This window comes from Triturus cristatus, chromosome 10 (assembly GCF_964204655.1).
Source record: "Triturus cristatus chromosome 10, aTriCri1.1, whole genome shotgun sequence".
NCBI lineage: Eukaryota > Metazoa > Chordata > Amphibia > Caudata > Salamandridae > Triturus > Triturus cristatus.
This window is the reverse complement of record NC_140593.1, coordinates 1,231,704,374-1,231,723,628: the sequence shown is the minus strand read 5'-3', so window position 1 is coordinate 1,231,723,628 and position 19,255 is coordinate 1,231,704,374. Positions and strand designations below refer to the sequence as shown.

General features: G+C 53.3%; 1 protein-coding gene across 3 annotated transcripts in view; it reads left to right on the top strand.

Moving 5' to 3' along the window:
- Positions 1-10,203: 10,203 nt before the first annotated feature.
- Positions 10,204-19,255, top strand: part of LOC146797156 (non-structural maintenance of chromosomes element 3 homolog) — a 73,326-nt gene continuing 64,274 nt past the window's right edge. For all 3 annotated transcript variants that reach the window (XM_085629842.1, XM_085629841.1, XM_085629840.1), the window contains exon 1: positions 10,204-10,315. The gene's annotated coding sequence lies outside the window, so the exon portion shown is untranslated. The remainder of the gene's footprint in view (positions 10,316-19,255) is intronic.

The window sequence follows — 19,255 nt, the reverse complement described above, 5'->3', positions numbered from 1 at the left end:
AGCACAAATATGGAAATTTAGCGGCAATTTTGCAGCACTTGATGTTACTCATAATCATTCATTTTCAGCCGGAAATCAATGGAAACTGTTTTAGCAGAGTATTCCACTTTGAATTAGGCATGTTTAAAGTGTCTGTGGCTCTACAGAAGCACAGCTCCAGTCCTAACCTCATAGGAGGGAGCTGTATTTCCCCCTGGAGTGTTCCAGCGCCCATGTATGCACCCCTGCCGGGGCACCGCTGCCTCCTGGATCCGTGAGACAGGACACCTCTTCCACCTGGTCAGGGCCCAGCATTTATTATTTTACAAACTAAGCACCAGTACACCATATCCGCACTAAACCCGCAGTGGCTTAGGATGGTACTAACCTGAGGGATGACTGTCCCATTATTCCTATGGCCCTAACCAACAAGTCCTCCAAACAGCTCATGCAGGGAGTGGTGAACCCCAAACCAATATGGACAAACAGAGCTTGTTTTCCACTAGTGGACGGCATCATCCAAGCCATGGTGAGAGAATGTGTGGTTTGAGAAGTTGCTAGGCCGCCAGACCCACTTGCCCTTCTCCTCAGAGAAGATATATCATAGCATCCGTGGTCCAGGAGAGTGCAGGTTTTGTCTGTCTTCCAGATGAGAGATATGTCCTAGTTATTGTTGATGACCACTCCAGACAACCCGCAGTGGAAACGGTAGCAACCATGTCAAGAGAAGATGTCACCCCCAGACTGGAAAGGATACGTACAGCTCAGATCCTTGAAAGTCCTGCAACAGTGGGCCCCCGTTCCAGAGTCAAGAGGTCGCAAATTACCTCAGATCAATGGAAATATGACATATCGGGATCCCTTCTCATTGGCCCCAAGCCCATGGCAAAGTGAAATATTTGTGCATACTGTGTCCTTCACCTTGCGTATACCGCTGGACCCATATCTGAATGGGCACTGCATTCTTTCATGAGGTAGTATCGAAACGCTCCCCACTAGAACACTGGACACCTCAGCAACAGAAGTGCGGTGGATGAAATCAAACCACATCCCCTGCTAGAGGCTTCTCTGTCGGACTGTTGCAGCAACAATGTCTACACGATCACCAGCTGTTGCGCTTATGTCTCTGATGCTAACCTAGGCGCTCCAGTGCTAGTGAAAGACGTGCACACTGGGAGCAAGCTCACACTCCTTTGAACCGCTGGACGGTATGAGGCATCAAAGGAACTCTAGAGACAGCAAGCAAAGCTAAGGACGTTGTTAATTGACAAACTAACATGCTGAGTTCGGCTGTGATAACCGCCCTCGAAACTAGCCTCTCCTGCGAAATCCTATATAAACAGGAGTAAGCCTCTTTGCCCTTCTAATTCTGTCCCTGCCAAGAGGCCCTGTTACTTAACTTTGAGAATCTCTAAATGACATGTACGGGGCTCATCCCATTCCAAGAGTCCACTTCCAGTCCGATGGGAATCTACCTCCCGAGGTCTTATTGGCTGCGCTCTCAGAGACAGTGGAACTTTGTGTGCTGAAACCAGATATGCCCTCGGCGTTCTTAGTGTTTCATCTTTTCCACTATGTTTAAACTAGTGCGTGTCTCTGCCATCACTTTTTGGAGTAGTCCAAGGGAAATCAAGAGTTTCTAGGCTCAGTTTGTGAGCATATTAGCTGTTTACCACTTGTTTTCTGAGGGATTAACTGTACTATCAGACAAGACAAAGTGAGCGCTTCAACGAGATGGCCACAAGATGTCCTCCGTTTCACAAAAGTTGGAAATTGAGAGGTGAACATATCTGTTTTCACAACCCTTCGTCCCCAAAAAAAGATTTCCGAACTTTCGCGGGCAGTTTTGTAAAAATCGCGGCATTTTTAAAAAATTGCTGATTTCGCAAATTTTTTGCAAATTGCGAAATCCTGGAGGGTCTGATTAGATTAGCAAAATGAAGCAGCCTCAGACACCCGACAGATGTCTCTCGACATCTTTCATCTACAGATGTCGCTCAGGGTACAGGTCTCCATGGACACGTGAAGTGTAAAGAGAAAAATACAGACCATTCGCCATGTTTTAAGCAGGGCCGGATGGCCGTAGCGGGCACCGGGTGTTTTCCCGGCGGGCCCGAAGGGTGCGGGCTGGATTTAGACCTGCGGGGGATGGTTTTGTTACTGGGGGCCATATTGACATCTCAGTAGCAGCCCCTCCTGCGGCCGTTTGAGGGGAATTGCCAGGGCTGGTTTCTGTTCCCAGTGCGGTTGGAGTTTTAAGATTTTGCAAAGGACCCGACCTGATACCTACTTAGAGATTTGTATTGTATTTTGTATTTTCTTTTTTAAAATGGCTTTTCTGTCTGTTTACTTTATCTACCAATCAGCGACCAGTAAGGCAGCTGTGGAGCAGATTTGAAGGGTTTTCTTATTTGTCAGGGGTAGTAAGCGCTATATGAAGGCAATTCCAATTCCAATTATATTCATTGTTTGTTATTGCTGGTCTTTGTACTGGCCAGCTCAGGGTCATTTGGGTAAAAACGCGGCCCTGGAGGTTCCGTTCATGTTTCTGCTTTCAGGTCAGGCGGGGGAGACCCTCTGCGAGTGTAGTGTGTACTGGGGTGTCCTGCAGGGTCAGGCAGGGGGACCCTTAGTGAGTGTCATGTGGGCTGGGGTGTCCAGCAGGGTCAGGCAGGGGAGACAATTTGTGAGTGTCGTGTGGGCTGGGGGGTCCTGCAGGCTCAGGCAGGGGAGACATTCTGCGAGTGTAGTGTGGGCTGGGGTGTCCTGCAGGGTCAGGCGGGGGAGACCCTTTGTGAGTGTAGTGTGTGCTGGGATGTCCTGCAGGGTCAGGCGGGGGAGACCCTTTGTGAGTGTAGTGTGGGCTGGGGTGTCCAGTAGGGTCAGGCAGGGGAGACCCTTTGTGAGTGTAGTGTGTGCTGGGCTGTCCTGCAGGGTAAGGCAGGAGAGACGCTTTGAAAGTGTAGTGTGGGCTGGGGTGACCTGCAGGGCCAGGCAGGGGAGACCCTTCCAAGTGTAGTGTGTGCTGGGGTGTCCTGCAGGGTCAGGCAGGGGAGACCATTTGTGAGTGTCGTGTGGGCTGGGGGGTCCTGCAGGCTCAGGCAGGGGAGACATTCTGTGAGTGTTGTGTGTGCTGGGATGTCCTGCAGGGTCAGGCGGGGGAGACCCTTTGTGAGTGTAGTGTGGGCTGGGGTGTCCTGCAGGGTCAGGCAGGGGAGACCCTTTGTGAGTGTCATGTGGGCTGGGGTGTCCTGCAGGGTCAAGCAGGGCAGACTCTTTAAAGTGTAGTGTGGGCAGGGGTGTCCTGCAGGGCCTGGCAAGGGAGACCCTCTGCGAGTGTAGTGTGGGATAGGGGTGTCCTGCAGGGTCAGGCGGGGTACACCCTTCCAAGTGTATTGTGGCTGGGGTGTCCTGAAGGGTCAGGCAGGGGAGAGTCTTTGAGAGTGTAATGTGGGCTGGGGTGTCCTGCAGTGTCAGGCAGTGGAGACCCTTTGCGAGTGTAGTGTGGGCTGGGGAGTCCTGCAGCGTCAGGCAGGAGAGACCCTTTGTGAGTGTAGTGTGGGCTGGGGGGTCCTGCAGGGTCAGGCAGGGGAGACCCTCTGCGAGTGTAGTGTGGGCTGGGGTGTCCTGCAGCGTCAGGCAGGAGAGGCCCTTTGTGAGTGTAGTGTGGGCTGGGGTGTCCAGCAGGGTCAGGCAGGGGAGACCCTTTGCGAGTGTAGTGTGGGCTGGGGTGTCCTGCAGCGTCAGGCAGGAGAGACCCTTTGTGAGTGTAGTGTGTGCTGGGCTGTCCTGCAGGGTCAGGCAGGGGAGACGCTTTGTGAGTGTAGTGTGGGCTGGGGTGTCCTGCAGGGCCAGGCAGGGGAGACCCTTCCAAGTGTAGTGTGTGCTGGGGTGTCCTGCAGGGTCAGGCAGGGGAGACCCTTTGCGAGTGTAGTGTGGGCTGGGGTGTCCTGCAGGGTCAGGCAGAGGAGACCCTCTGCGAGAGTAGTGTGTGCTGGGATGTCCTGCAGGGTCAGGCAGGGGAGACCCTTCCAAGTGTAGTGTGTGCTGGGGTGTCCTGCAGGGTCAGGCAGGGGAGACACTCCACGAGTGTAGTGTGGGCTGGGGTGTCCTGCAGGGTCAGGCAGGGGAGACCCTCTGCGAATGTAGTGTGGGCTGGGGTGTCCTGCAGCGTCAGGCAGGAGAGACCCTTTGCGAGTGTAGTGTGGGCTGGGGTGTCCTGCAGCATCAGGCAGGACAGACCCTTTGCGAGTGTAGTGTGGGCTGGGGTGTGCTGCAGGGTCAGGCAGGGGAGACCCTTTCAAGTGTATTGTGGCTGGGGTGTCCTGCAGGGTCAGGCAGGGGAGACCCTTTGCGAGTGTAGTGTGGGCTGTGGTGTCCTGCAGGGCCAGGCAGGGGAGACCCTTTGCGAATGTTGTGTGGGCTGGGGTGTCCTGCAGGGCCAGGCAGGGGAGACCCTTTGCTCGTGTAGTGTGGGCTGGGGTGTCCTGCAGCGTCAGGCAGGGGAGACCCATCCAAGTGTAGTGTGGGCTGGGGTGTCTTGCAGGGTCAGGCAGGGCAGACCTTTCCAAGTGTAGTGTGGGCTGGGGTGTTCTGCAGCGTCAAGCAGGAGAGACCCTTTGTGAGTATAGTTTGGGCTGGGGTGTCCTGCAGGGTCAGACAGGGGAGACCCTCTGCGAGTGTAGTGTGTGCTGGGGTGTCCTGCAGGGTCAGGCAGGGGAGACCCTTTGTGCGTGTAGTGTGGGCTGGGAGGGCCAGGCAGGGGATACCCTTCCTAGTGTAGTGTGTGCTGGGGTGTCCTGCAGGCTCAGGCAGGGGAGACCCTCTGCGATTGTAGTGTGTGCGGCGTGTCCTGCAGGGTCAGGCAGGGGAGACCCTTCCAAGTGTAGTGTGGACTGGGGTGTCCTGCAATGTCAGGCAGGAAAGACCCTTTGTGAGTGTAGTGTGGGCTGGGGTGTCCCGCAGGGTCAGGCAGGGGAGACCCTTCCAAGTGCAGTGTGGGCTGGGGTTTCCTGCAGGGTCAGGCAGGGGAGACCCTCTGTGAGAGTATTGTGTGCTGGGGTGTCCTGCAGGGTCAGGCAGGGGAGACCCTCTGCGAGTGTAGTGTGGGCTGGGGGTGTCCTGCAGCATCAGGTAGGAGAGACCCTTTGCGAGTGTAGTGTGGGCTGGGGTGTGCTGCAGCGTCAGGCAGCGGAGACCCTTTGCGTGTGTAGTGTGGGCTGGGGTGTCCTGCAGAGTCAGGCAGGGGAGACCCTTTGCGAGTGTAGTGTTTGCTGCGGTGTCCAGCAGGGTCAGGCAGGGGAGACCCTTTGTGAGTGTAGTGTGGGCTGGGGTGTCCTGCAGGGTCAGGGAGGGGAGACCCTTTGCGAGTGTAGTGTAGGCTGGGGTGTCCTGCAGGGTCAGGCAGGGGAGATCCTCTGCGAGTGTAGTGTCTGCTGGGGTGTCCTGCAGGGTCAGGCAGGAGAGACCCTCTGCGAGTATAGTGTGGGCTGGGGTGTCCTGCAGGGTCAGGCAGGGGAGACCCTCTGCGAGTGTAGTGTGGGCTGGGGTGTCCTGCAGGGTCAGGCAGGAGAAACCCTTTGCGAGTGTAGTGTGGGCTGGGGTGTCCTGCAGCGTCAGGTAGGAGAGACCCTTTGCGAGTGTAGTGTGGGCTGGGGTGTCCAGCAGGGTCAGGCAGGGGAGACCCTCTGCGATTGTAGTGTGTGCGGGGTGTCCTGCAGGGTCAGGCAGGGGAGACCCTCTGCGATTGTAGTGTGTGCGGGGTGTCCTGCAGGGTCAGGCAGGGGAGACCCTCTGCGATTGTAGTGTGTGCGGGGTGTCCTGCAGGGTCAGGCAGGGGAGACCCTTCCAAGTGTAGTGTGGACTGGGGTGTCCTGCAGTGTCAGGCAGGAGAGACCCTTTGTGAGTGTAGTGTGAGCTGGGGTGTCCTGCAGGGCCAGGCAGAGAGACCCTCTGCGAGTGTAGTGTGGGCTGGGGTGTCCTGCAGGGTCAGGCAGGGAGGCCCTTTGCGAGTGTAGTGTGGGATGGGGTGTCCTGCAGGGTCAGGCAGGGGAGACCCTTCCAAGTGGAGTGTGGCCTGGGGTTTCCTGCAGGGTGAGGCAGGGGAGACCCTCCGCGAGAGTAGTGTGTGCTGGGGTGTCCTGCAGGGCCAAGCAGGGGAGACCCTTTCAAGTGTATTGTGGCTGGGGTGTCCTACAGGCTCAGGCAGGGGAGACCCTTTGCGAGTGTAGTGTAGGCTGGGGTGTCCTGCAGGGTCAGGCAGGGGAAACCCTCTGCGAGTGTAGTGTGGGATGGGGTGTCCTGCAGGGTCAGGCAGGGGAAACCCTCTGCGAGTGAAGTGTGGGCTGGGGTGTCCTGCAGCGTCAGGCAGGAGAAACCCTTTGCGAGTGTAGTGTGGGCTGGGGTGTCCTGCAGCGTCAGGTAGGAGAGACCCTTTGCGAATGTATTGTCTGCTGGGGTGTCCTGCAGGGTCAGGCAGGGGAGACCCTCTGCGAGTGTAGTGTGGGATGGGGTGTCCTGCAGGGTCAGGCAGGGGAAACCCTCTGCGAGTGTAGTGTGGGCTGGGGTGTCCTGCAGCGTCAGGCAGGAGAAACCCTTTGCGAGTGTAGTGTGGGCTGAGGTGTCCTGCAGCGTCAGGTAGGAGAGACCCTTTGCGAGTGTAGTGTGGGCAGGGCTGTCCAGCAGGGTCAGGCAGGGGAGACCCTTTGTGAGTGCAGTGTGGGCTGGGGTGTCCTGCAGGGCCAGGCAGGGGAGACCCTTTCAAGTGTATTGTGGCTGGGGTGTCCTGCAGGGCCAGGCAGGGGAGACCCTTTGTGAGTGTAGTGTGGGCTGGGGTGTCCTGCAGGGTCAGGCATTGGAAACCCTTTGCGAGTTTAGTGTGGGCTGGGGTGTCCTGCAGTGTCAGGCAGGAGAGACCCTTTGTGAGTGTAGTGTGGGCTGGGGTGTCCTGCAGGGCCAGGCAGGGAGACCCTCTGCGAGTGTAGTGTGGGCTGGGGTGTCCTGCAGGGTCAGGCAGGGGAGACCCTTTCAAGTGTATTGTGGCTGGGATGTCCTACAGGCTCAGGCAGGGGAGACCCTTTGCGAGTGTAGTGTAAGCTGGGGTGTCCTGCAGGGTCAGGCAGGGGAAACCCTCTGCGAGTGTAGTGTGGGATGGGGTGTCCTGCAGGGTCAGGCAGGGGAAACCCTCTGCGAGTGTAGTGTGGGCTGGGGTGTCCTGCAGCGTCAGGCAGGAGAAACCCTTTGCGAGTGTAGTGTGGGCTGGGGTGTCCTGCAGCGTCAGGTAGGAGAGACCCTTTGCGAGTGTAGTGTCTGCTGGGGTGTCCTGCAGGGTCAGGCAGGGGAGACCCTCTGCGAGTGTAGTGTGGGATGGGGTGTCCTGCAGGTTCAGGCAGGGGAAACCCTCTGCGAGTGTAGTGTGGGCTGGGGTGTCCTGCAGCGTCAGGCAGGAGAAACCCTTTGCAAGTGTAGTGTGGGCTGGGGTGTCCTGCAGCGTCAGGTAGGAGAGACCCTTTGCGAGTGTAGTGTGGGCAGGGCTGTCCAGCAGGGTCAGGCAGGGGAGACCCTTTGTGAGTGCAGTGTGGGCTGGGGTGTCCTGCAGGGCCAGGCAGGGGAGACCCTTTCAAGTGTATTGTGGCTGGGGTGTCCTGCAGGGCCAGGCAGGGGAGACCCTTTGTGAGTGTAGTGTGGGCTGGGGTGTCCTGCAGGGTCAGGCATTGGAAACCCTTTGCGAGTTTAGTGTGGGCTGGGGTGTCCTGCAGCGTCAGGCAGGGGAGACCCTTTGTGAGTGTAGTGTGGGCTGGGGTGTCCTGCAGGGCCAGGCGGGGGAGACCCTTTCAAGTGTATTGTGGCTGGGGTGTCCTGCAGCGTCAGGCAGGGGAGACCCTTTGTGAGTGTAGTGTGGGCTGGGGTGTTCTGCATGGTCAGGCATTGGAGACCCTTTGCGAGTGTAGTGTGGGCTGGGGTGTCCTGCAGCGTCAGGTAGGAGAGACCCTTTGCGAGTGTAGTGTGGACTGGGGTGTCCAGCAGGGTCAGGCAGGGGAGACCCTTTGCGAGTGTAGTGTGGGCTGGGGTGTCCTGCAGGGTCAGGCAGGGAGGCCCTTTGCGAGTGTCGTGTGGGATGGGGTGTCCTGCAGGGTCAGACAGGATAGACCCTCTGCGAGTGTAGTGTGGGCTGGGGTGTCCTGCAGGGCAAGGCAGGGAAGACCCTTTCAAGTGTATTGTGGCTGGGGTGTCCTGCAGGGCCAGGCAGGGGAGACCCTTTGCGAGTGTAGTGTGGGCTGGGGTGTCCTGCAGGGTCAGGCAGGGGAGACCCTTTGTGAGTGTAGTGTGGGCTGGGGTGTTCTGCAGGGTCAGGCATTGGAGACCCTTTGCGAGTGTAGTGTGGGATGGGGTGTCCTGCAGCGTCAGGTAGTAGAGACCCTTTGCGAGTGTAGTGTGGGCTGGGGTGTCCTGCAGGGTCAGGCAGGGAGGCCCTTTGCGAGTGCCGTGTGGGATGGGGTGTCCTGCAGGGTCAGACAGGATAGACCCTCTGCGAGTGTAGTGTGGGCTGGGGTGTCCTGCAGGGCAAGGCAGGGGAGACCCTTTCAAGTGTATTGTGGCTGGGGTGTCCTGCAGGGCCAGGCAGGGGAGACCCTTTGCGAGTGTAGTGTGGGCTGGTGTGTCCTGCAGGGTCAGGCAGGGGAGACCCTTTGTGAGTGTAGTGTGGGCTGGGGTGTTCTGCAGGGTCAGGCATTGGAGACCCTTTGCGAGTGTAGTGTGGGCTGGGGTGTCCTGCAGCGTCAGGTAGGACAGACCCTTTGCGAGTGTAGTGTGGACTGGGGTGTCCAGCAGGGTCAGGCATTGGAAACCCTTTGCGAGTTTAGTGTCTGCTGGGGTGTCCTGCAGGGTCAGGCAGGGGAGACCCTCTGCGAGTGTAGTGTGGGCTGGGGTGTCCTGCAGGGTCAGGCAGGGGAGACCCTCTGCGAGTGTAGTGTGGGCTGGGGTGACCTGCAGCGTCAGGCAGGAGAAACCCTTTGCGAGTGTAGTGTGGGCTGGGGTGTCCTGCAGCGTCAGGTAGGAGAGACCCTTTGCGAGTGTAGTGTGGGCAGGGCTGTCCAGCAGGGTCAGGCAGGGGAGACCCTTTGTGAGTGCAGTGTGGGCTGGGGTGTCCTGCAGGGCCAGGCAGGGGAGACCCTTTCAAGTGTATTGTGGCTGGGGTGTCCTGCAGGGCCAGGCAGGGGAGACCCTTTGTGAGTGTAGTGTGGGCTGGGGTGTCCTGCAGGGTCAGGCATTGGAAACCCTTTGCGAGTTTAGTGTGGGCTGGGGTGTCCTGCAGCGTCAGGCAGGGGAGACCCTTTGTGAGTGTAGTGTGGGCTGGGGTGTCCTGCAGGGCCAGGCAGGGGAGACCCTTTCAAGTGTATTGTGGCTGGGATGTCCTGCAGCGTCAGGCAGGGGAGACCCTTTGTGAGTGTAGTGTGGGCTGGGGTGTCCTGCAGCGTCAGGTAGGAGAGACCCTTTGCGAGTGTAGTGTGGACTGGGGTGTCCAGCAGGGTCAGGCAGGGGAGACCCTTTGCGAGTGTAGTGTGGGCTGGGGTGTCCTGCAGGGTCAGGCAGGGAGGCCCTTTGCGAGTGTCGTGTGGGATGGGGTGTCCTGCAGGGTCAGACAGGATAGACCCTCTGCGAGTGTAGTGTGGGCTGGGGTGTCCTGCAGGGCAAGGCAGGGGAGACCCTTTCAAGTGTATTGTGGCTGGGGTGTCCTGCAGGGCCAGGCAGGGGAGACCCTTTGCGAGTGTAGTGTGAGCTGGGGTGTCCTGCAGGGTCAGGCAGGGGAGACCCTTTGTGAGTGTAGTGTGGGCTGGGGTGTTCTGCAGGGTCAGGCATTGGAGACCCTTTGCGAGTGTAGTGTGGGCTGGGGTGTCCTGCAGCGTCAGGTAGGAGAGACCCTTTGCGAGTGTAGTGTGGACTGGGGTGTCCATCAGGGTCAGGCAGGGGAGACCCTTTGCGAGTGTAGTGTGGGCTGGGATGTCCTGCAGGGTCAGGCAGGGAGGCCTCTCGTTGCCAGCAGGCCCCATGGCACATCGAAGGCCTCTCTCCCGCCATGCATGGCTCTCTCGCCTCCAGCTGCAGCTCCCGGGTCTTTCCCCGGGGTTGCACAGGGCGGATGAGTGGCGGGAGCGCCGGGGGTAAACGGATTGTTATTGGGGCCCAGCAATAATTCCTACTTTTGTGTCTTTAACTTTCCATTCGAGTCTTGTCGTTATGTGGGCGGGGCTTGTATCGCGCTCTTTTCTTCAGGCCATAGCGGCTATTTCCGGTTTTCATACTTTGGAGTAGAGAAGCGGTAAAACGGCTGCGAGAGGTGAGTGTGGGGGTGAGAGGTGGGGCGAGGAGGAGAGTGTGGGGTGAGAGAAGAGGAGGAGGAGGAGAGTGTGGGGTGAGAGGAGAGGAGGAGGAGGAGGAGGAGGAGAGTGTCGGGCTGAGAATGGGAACGGAGATGAGAAGTGTGGGGCGCTGAGGGTAGATAAAGGGTGTGGGGTTGGTGGTGAGCAGAGGGGTGAGTGGGGCTGGGTGGGACGGAGGAGGGGAGTGTGCGTCTGGTGGGGAACAGAGGGGTGAGTGTGGGACGGGGGAGTGTGGGGCTGAATAGGCCGCTGTATGCTAAGGATTAAGCCAATGGTAGAGACTTCATTAGCTCATTTGATAAACTCGTCATATTTCATAGGTCTGAACTATTTATTATAAAATATGACCAAGCCAGTGGGCCTATTCTACTTACTGTGAAAAGTATGTGATAAGACAATAAGCTTTTAAGGATGGATTGTTATTACGCAGTGCTAAAGCCTGTAGGCAGGTATTTTGTTACACTGAATTTCACAAATTGCCATAGTAGGCAAGGGTTTTGGCGTTGAAGATCCACCCAAGCATACAGTGGGGATACTCTACAGTAATCTTTATCAGTCGTTTTAGTTGAGATAGTATTTTACTTTGGCAACTGTAATTTTGAATACATTTGTACTTCTTTGAATGTTTGTTAGATTGTTGCCTTGTGGAAAAATCACGCTCAGGACTGTAGGCTTAGTAGGTTTGGGGGTGTAGCCATAGTGTTTATGTGGATTCCCTATTCCACATTCTAAATGAGAATAGTTAGGATTTGAGTTTTAGTAGAGACGGAGAGCTTGTGGTTGGGAGTCTCTACTCCCAGATTAAACTTCTTGTGTAAATATTCTTTGGAGTCTTGGACTTTCTTTTTGGAGTACAGACCTGGGAAGATGCTGCTTCCAGGTATGGTATGTATAGGAGTTTATTGGTACACAAGCATCCGTCCCCTAGATCAGGCTGCACTGCCAGTCAGATCCAGGAGAGAATCCCCCCCTTTGCCCAACGTTCTACGTTCCAAGACCCAGACCCAACACCCCCACTTTCCTACACAACAAAATAAAACAGAACCGGTATAATTCACACAGTTGATGCCCCAACTATAAATGTAATAAAACGTAACAACCAAAATGTGTGTAGCAAGTGCAATAACACAAAATGTAGAGGCCCTTTCAGTGGTTGGAACTTAAGCATTAACCTAAAATGCAGATATCTAAATTATCATAAGATGTTGATGTCTAAGTTATAAATGAAGACCATTAATGTCTAAGATCCAAATATTATCCTCCACCCACACACTTTCCCTACACAACGAACCAAAATGGATGAGTGCAACCATACTTTGTTGAAGAAAATAAACAAATTCAAACTTGTGAATATGTCTAATGTAGATCACAATCCCACATGACAAAATCTGTACATTTCAATGGAATATTTTTTAGATCTGTGAGACAGATGAACCAATTCCTCTTTGAGTTGTCCAAAATCGCTGACATTAATTCCAAATTTATAGTGCACACACCTACATATTGAACTTGGAATAATTGATACTAAAGATTTATTCCACACCATACCATTTTCTCCACTACACCGTGATGCTTAACTTCTATGACCTGTACGGGGGCACAGAAATGTGAAAGTCCTTACTGAACCTAATCTGTTTTTAGGTCAAAGTCTACCAGACTGCGCAGCTGTCTGGTTTGCTAACAACATCTTGGGGACATTCAGGAAGCCTCTCTGGGACCGTATTCTGCCCATTGCTTACCATTGGCTTTGTAACTCACATTTGCTTTCTCTCTCTATTTGCTGGTATTTGTTTTAGGCAGTCCAGCTTAAGTTCGTCCCTTCCGATATTTAACTGTATCCTTCCACCAGTGTTCTATTTCTGTAAACAGAGTAAATCTTGTTCTTGCCTTGTCACATTTGCTGTGCATTCAAAGACAGAGCTCAAATGTCAGTCTCTGTCTTTGTCTTTCTGGGAGCTAGGTGTTTACTTTTCTTTCTCTGACTTCAAACTGAGAGAAATTGTGACAATCATACTGGTTACTGTGGTGTGCTGAGGGAAGGCTGTGAAGTGCTATGGAAACAAATATTTGAATGCGATCAAAATAAATCTGAACGCTAGATTGTATTTTCATCCATTGTGTGCTGTATACTTTTATCAGTAAAAATGTATGGATGTGTTTGAGAAGGCGGCCTGATATATGCTGTCCACTAGTTCTAGTGGGCACCTTGTATTAGTCCAAACAACCCCTTATGGTGAATGGTTAAAGACAACCTTATATGAAAGCTATCCTAGTGGTAGCTATGGAGAGCAGCCTTCAGGCTAAGTCTTGAAGGAATGTAAAGCAGCTTGTTTTACCAGTCTATAATCTCTTGAATGATCAAATTAAAGGACAACCACACCAGGTATATATTTAAAATATATGTATTTAGGTTAACCCTCTAGTCCCTCTAGTCTCTTTATGAGGCTGGAGTTCGAAGTACTTAGTTTACAAGTGAGCAAGCATCAGTAAAAGCACAAATAAACGTTTGGCCCTAGGGGCGTACCAAACCATATATCAAAAAAGTGGTATAAGAACCACGACTGGAATAGGCACTAGGCCTATTGCCTCTAGAATCGCTGGGACCCCAAGGAACCACCCAAGGTAGTGACACAGGGGACCCACGGGAGCTGTATGCAGTGTGAAAACACAACCACGGGTTCCTATTATCTTCTATGGGCAATGTCGCGGTTGGAAATTTAAAGATTGGGGACACTTCTAATCGAGTCTGGACCAAACCCTTTTGGACTTAAGAAGCTCTAGGGCTAACACCCACGAGAGCACCGGAGTACTCGAGTTACCTCACCCAGGGAAGCCGGGTGCATAGGTGTCTTTTGATGTCGGGTCGTCCATTTCAGTGGAAGCCTGCAATGAACTGCTGCTGCCGGGAAGAGAAGAAGTGTCTGAAGAGATCCAAGCCTGGATCTAGGATGTAAGGAACCTGAAAGCAGAGGGAACAGTCTGGTTCATTAGCCAGTGACCGAGGGCAGGATGGACCAATGCCCACAGACGTTGGGTTCTTCAGGTGAGTTGATGGGTGTCTTGACTCTTCAGCCACAAGGTCCAGGAGGTGTCGACAAAGTCCACGAGCCGGATTCGAGCTGCCCCACGAAGCCTGTCGAGTTCTGCGGTGTCGGCGACCAGATTGAACCCAACAAGCCTTGGCAACGGCAAGTCACTGGAATTCAGAGAAAGGACTGCGGTGCAGACCAGCAAGGTCTGGGGGACTCACCCAGCGAGGGTAAGTCAGGGCACGTCTGGAGCAACCAGGTAAGCCCAATCAGAAAAGGAGTCGCCTTCGTGGGGACCTGTTAGCCAACGGGATAGTGATCGCGAAGGAGCCTCGAGCGGTCGCACTTGAAGCTGGCCCACGGGTCACTCGTGGAGTGGAGGCCAACAATCTTTGGTGCAGGAGGTGCTCAAGGCTGGGGCTACTCGGAGCCCAAAGCACAACTTCGAGGAGGACCGGGAAGATAGTGTTGCTGCAAAAGTTCACGGTGTCCAGGGGTCATGGTTTCACGTCACCCACGATAGCCACGGGCCTCAGCTTTGCTGTGGACTCAGGGTAGGCTTGGAGAAGTTTGGAAATTCACCTCTGGGGATGCAGAGACTTCGGCGTCCGGCGGGAACGTCAGAATTGCTGACCGGTCAGTTGCTTCATTGGTGTCTGCCAAGCAGGGGAGTCACTCCTTGACCCCAAGGGAGGTTTCTTCAGTCTTCTAGTCAGGATAGAACGTCGAAGGTCCAGGATGTACATTGCAGAGTTTCGTCCAGGGTAATCTAAAGTCCTAGGGACTAGATTCCTATACTTGTACTAAGTTTAGGGGATGGACTAACTCTAAGGCCCCACCTATGGATGGGCCAGGAAAGAGGGGTGGTTACACCCATTTCCTTTGTCCAGTTTCGTGCCAGAACAGGGGCAGGTAGCCCCTGCAACCGGTTTGAACTGGAGTATGCACAGGGACACCAAATGTGCCCCCAGTGCAGGACTTCAAGCACCAGAGAGTGCTCCCGCCCAGCCCCAATACACATCAGCCTGTCTGGGGAGGTGGGGACACCTCCCCTCGACAGGAAACCTATTGTCCAGGACGCCCCTGCCGGAGTTTTGGTCTGCAGCAGGAGGCCAGACCCATGTCTGTGGCAGAGGCATCCATTTTGTGATGCCAGGGCTCAGGAAAGTCTTACCGGGTTTAGCCAATGTGAACATGTCTCTCCCTCTAGAAGGGTGGAATGCTACCCCCGCCGCCAGAACTGGCAGGGGGGGGTAGCATTCCAAGATGTTTGACACCAAATACGACCTGTTTTGATGCAGCCATTCCAAAGTTAGCATTTACCACGAGGTTATAATGCACTTAAGAGTATATGGTATGGCTGTATCACTGAACGGCCATAAGGAAGTATTTCTGAATGCTGCAGAGGGGCTCAGCTCATGCTTGGGCACCCTCTCACATAAAACCAAGCACTCTGCCTTCAGGATTGTCAAGGCCTGCCATAGGAGTGGTTTATAGGTTTATATGTGTCTGTATAAGGTAGTGATATAGGTAGCCTATACCACTGTAAGCGCACCCTTACCCAGGCTTCAGTAGCAGACCTGTGGTGTCATTTTGGAGTGCTTCCCAGGGGTGGCATAATACATGCTGCAGCCCCTGGTAGGCCTCTGAGGTACCTTTGCCCTAGGTACATAGTATACCATATACGAGGGGCTTACAAGGCACTCCAGAATCAAATTAGATATGTACCTAATGTACATGGAAACCATTTTTGAGAGGAAGCAGCTAGGATTGTGGTCCTGATTAGCAGGGCCATAGCCAGACTAAGATCGAAAAACAGTGAAACACCAGCAAAAAGTGGGGGTACCCATGTGAAGCAGGGCCTACTCTCCTACAATGTGCAAATGTAATGGGCATTTCAATTGAAAATGTGTTGTCTGTAATGGCAGTAAGCTACGCCACTGTGAGTACTCCATCCTACCGCACTGCATTCTGCTTCACTCTACTCTACGCTACTTCATTATATGCCTCTATTCTAATCTGCATTGCTGCGCTCTATGCCAGTGCACTCTGCGCTGTACAACTCCACAGCATCATACTATATGCCTGTCCACTCTACGCCATTCTAATCTACACTGTACTCTATGCCACTCCCCTCTGCCCTGCACCACTCCTTTCTACCATGCACCACTCTACTCTGCATCACTTAACTCTTCTCTGAAACAATCTACTCTGCGCCACTGCACTCTGCTCTACTGCACTCTGCGCGGCTCTACTCTGCACCACATTTTTTATCCACTGCACTCTGCCAATGCACTCTACGTCACTGCAGGGTACGCCAATCTACTCTGCCACTATGCTCCGCAATATTCGACGCCACTGCAGTCCACACCATTATACTCTACGTCACTGCACTCTATTCTATCCCACTGTACTCTATGCCACGGCTCTCTACGCCACTCTGCTCTGTGTGGCGTCCTTCCCAGCCCAGTTTCATGCAAATGACCATGCCACACACAGAGCTCTGTATTGCACGTCTTTATTATTTAGAGTGTAAACGTCAACTAATTTGCACTGCGTCATGAATTTTATTTAACCCCACCCAGAAACACTCCAATGCTTATGTCATTTCTACGGAGTCCTTTGGGACCAGAAGGGTCCTGCTATACAAGTGCACACAAGACACTACGTCTCTCCTGTTAGAGAGTAGGATCTGCTTCTTATGTTTACCCCAACTTTTTGCTGATGTATCACTGTTATCGACTTGGACTGATTGGGATCCTGCTATTCAGGACCCCAGTCCATCTGCTTTCACATCTAAATTGATTGCATGTACTCTAGGTACACTCCAGATTGGATACTGGGGTCCCTTTATTAGTCCCTAGTATATGGTACACCATGTACCCCAGAGGTCTCCCAGCGGCTGCAGCATGTATTGTGCCACCCCTGAGAGACTATTCAAAATGAAACTACAGGTCTGCTACTTCAGCCTGTGTAAGGTGGTGCATGCACCCCTTACTTAGATATAGGTTACCTATATCTATTCTAAATTACTGCACATATAAACCTAAATTACTGCACATATAAACCTATCAGTCACTCCTATGGCAGGCCTTATCAATCCTGAAGGCAGGGTGCTGGGTTTTATGTGAGAGGGTGACCCTGCATGAGCAGAGCCCCTCTGCAGCCTTCGGAACCTATTTTCCGGGGTTGTCTGTGATGCAGCCAACCATATATATATATTTAAGTGCATTCTAAACTTGCTGTAAATGCTAACTTTAAAATGGCTGCTTAGAAACATGTCGTGTTTGGTGTCAAACACCTTGGAATCATACCTCCCTGCCAGTAACTGGCGGAGGAGGTATGATTCCACCCTTCTAGAGGGACTTATGTGAAACACCCGGTACCAGCTTTCTCGACCTGGGCATCAAAAAATGGATGCTGACAGACACGGGTCTGCCCTCCTTCTGCTGAGCCAAGCTCTAGCAGAGGAAGGCCTGACAATAGATTTCTTGTCACAGGGAGGTGTGACCACCTACCAGACAGGCTTTAGTATATTGGGGCTGGGTGGGTGCACTCTGAGAGTGCCAGGAATTCTGCTCTCGGGGTACATTTGGTGTCCCTGTGCATAGTCCAGCTCAAACCGGTTGCAGGAGCCATATGCTCCTGCGCAAAACTGGACAAAGGACATGGGTGTAGCCACCCCTCAGTCCTGACCCTCCCATTGCTGGGTCCCCAGAGTTTGTCCAACCCCTTCCTTGAGTATAAAGTAGGAACCCTGAGTACAGGACTTTAGATTTTAACTGGACTAAACTCTGCAAGCAGAACCCACGTACTTCGACGGTCTACACTTCGCTGGACGATAGAAGAAGCTCCCTTGGAGTAAAAGACTTACTCCCCTGCAGCAGCAGGCACCTAAACGCATCTGTCCGGTTTGCATCCTGAGGACTCTGAAGATTTCTGCAACACAGGAGGTGAGTTCCCGAGCATCTCTGAGGTCGATCTGCTCTCTCAGCAACTCTGAGACCAGTATCCCCTGTGGGGACCGTGCAACCAGAACCCCTGTGCACCGTGTACTTTTGCAGCAGCATATGCTTTTTGGCGATCCCTGAGGCTGTGCCTTGGGCTACGTGTAGTCCTGAACCTGAGCAGTATTTCCAACGAAGATTTCCGGCCTACACCCCACGAGTGTTCCGTGGGCTGGTATTTCGTGATTCCGCTCTAGGTCCCTTCGCGATCCCTGGTCCGTTGGCCTGTGGGTCCCTGTGAAGGTAACTTTGAATTTCCTTGGGCTTCCCTGGTTGCTCCAAACGTGCCCTGACTCTCCATTGCTTGGAGAGTCCCCAGGACCTTGCTGGTCCTCACTGTAACTTGTTTCCTCTACCCGTGTGGGTTGCCATTGCCAAGGCTTGTTGGTGTTCAATCCGGACACTACCCCCCCCAGCACTCGACATCGTTCGTGGGACAGCTCTCCTCTGGAATTTGGTCGTCTTCGACGTCTCCTGGCCCCCGTGGCTGCAGAGTCCAGCAGCCCATCTGCTCACCTGAACCACCTGATATCGGTGGGCATTCGTCTACCGAGCCCCTGGTCACCCTGAAGTGACCCAGACTCTGTCCCCTCTGCGTTCAGGTTCTTCTCACCTCGGATCCAGGCTTGGATTCCACCTGACACTTTTCATCATTCCGGCAGCAGCACTTCTTCGCATCATGCCATTGAAAACGACGAGGGTTTCTGACACCACTTGACCTCTATGCACCCGGCTCCTCTGGGATGGGTAACACGGGTACCTCGCTATTCACAAGGGTGCTGGCCTTCTATGTTCCAAAGGGTTTGCTTGAAGTCCTCTCCGAAGTGTCCTTAAACTGTAATTTTCCAACCGCGACTTTCCCATAGAGTTGTACGGAGCTCACGTCTGTTCTCACACTGTACCCGTCCTCCGTGGGTTCCCTGTGTCACTCCTTTGGGTGGTTCCTTGGGGTCCCAGCGATTCTACGTGCTCTAGGCACTGTCTAGTGAAGTCGTCGTTGTTATACAATTTTTTTAGTATATGGTTCGGTCTCCCCCTGGAGCCCGCTGTGTGCTATTTACTGTCGTTCTATTGATTCAGTATTGTGTGCCTTGTGCTCTAATCTCATAAAGAGGTTAGTAGAGAGTGTTTAGTAATAAATACATATATTTTATTTAACACTTGTGTGGTTCTCCTTTCATTTAGTCATTCAGGATGTTCTCATATGGTAAAACAAGCTGCTTTACATTCCTTCGAGACTTACCCTGAAGGCTGCTCTCCATAGCTACCACTTGGATAGCTTTCTATAAAGGTTGTCTTTAACCTAATCATCAATAAGGGTTGTTTAGACTGGTACAAGGTGCCCACTTTAATTAGTGGACAGCATATACCAGGCCAACTTCTCACATCTCCCTTCATTAATTCTTTTTAGGTCTCGCCTGGCGTAAGACTGCACAGATATGCGCAGTCTCGCTGGCGAGATTTAATGATTGAGAGGAGATTTCTCTAGTGGGCTTTAAGCCCCGCCCCTCTTTTCCATTGGTTGGAATCACCGTTTATGCTAAACGGTGGCCAGCCATTGGAAAAGAGCGTCTAGTGACGTACACTTTTCTCTTTTAGAGCCGTCCCAGTTGGACTGGCTCGGTTCCTTTACGTCTGTGGTAAAAGGTTTTCTTATCTTTTCATTCACCCCTTATGGTGAATGGTTAAAGACAACCTTATATGAAAGCTATCCTAGTGGTAGCTATGGAGAGCAGCCTTCAGGCTAAGTCTTGAAGGAATGTAAAGCAGCTTGTTTTACCAGTCTATAATCTCTTGAATGATCAAATAAAGGACAACCACACCAGGTATATATTTAAAATATATGTATTTAGGTTAACAC